Here is a 1,165-nt window from a genome sequence, read left to right as displayed (position 1 = left end):
CGGTCCTTTTTACGGACCCAATTTTGGCTGATGTCTTGCCGGAGAGACCCCTCACGACAGCCAGGAGGGCGAGGAACCTTGGAGATCTTCTCGTCAATAGTCATTACATCCCCCCCGCCTCAATCCATTCGGCTCTGGTGGTCCAATTCATGGTTGCTTTCCATGTGGCCATTGCGTGGCCTGTCCCAACATTCTACGTACCACATCTTTTGTTTGCTCTAAGGGGAAGAGGACTTTCTCCATTGACCGGCGCATCACGTGTGCATCTACACACGTGGTATATTATGCGACCTGTCCGTGCTCCCTGATTTACATTGGTCTTACTTCACGCGAATTACGCGTACGAGTCAGGGAGCACGTCAGGGATATAACCGCCGCCGTGTCCGTGGAGGATGTTTCCCTTTTAAAAACTCTTCCCCGTCACTTCCGTAAATTCCATGGATGTGATGCGAGGTCCTTAAGTGTACGTGGCATAGACGTGATCCACGCGGGTGTTCGGGGAGGCAACCTGCATAAGACTCTCGCTCAGCGGGAGTCGAAGTGGATTGTCTCCCTCAACACTTTGGTCCCCCATGGTCTAAATGAGACAGTTAGCTATTCCCCATTTTTGTAAGTTCCTTGCTGTCTTTAATTATTACTTTTTGTCATGTGCATTTGGACCTTGTTCTGATGGTCCTTTTTATAGGTTCCTTCTTCTTCCCCCCCCCTCCCTACTGGCCTACTTAGTGGCGTGGACCATTTTTTCTGTGTCCTGGCCCACGCCACTGGGTTTTTTGGGGGCATAATTTTGCCATGAACACAATTGTTTGTCTTTTTTTGTACCATTGTTTTTTATTCCATTTTGTTTTTACTAAAATTTCCTTTTTTGTGTACAAGTAAATTATTACTATTCTAAGTCCTGTTGTGTATAAATATGTGACTCTTCAGATTTTGTGTTATACCATGCCTGATGAAGAGACCTGAGTAGTCTCGAAAGCTTGCAATTATTACCATCTTTTCAGTTAGCCATTAAAAGGTATCAACCACTGAGGACTCTCACTTCTTTTAAACAATCTTTTTTGTGTATGATTTTTATATAGGTATTAGGTCGCTGTGGATTTGCATCCTTCTCATTCCATCTACATTCTTCTTTCATTGGTGGACAACTCGGATAGCGCAGAAGCCT

This window comes from Anomaloglossus baeobatrachus, chromosome 8, assembly GCF_048569485.1.
Source record: "Anomaloglossus baeobatrachus isolate aAnoBae1 chromosome 8, aAnoBae1.hap1, whole genome shotgun sequence".
NCBI lineage: Eukaryota > Metazoa > Chordata > Amphibia > Anura > Aromobatidae > Anomaloglossus > Anomaloglossus baeobatrachus.
Note: the sequence above shows the minus strand (reverse complement) of the source record.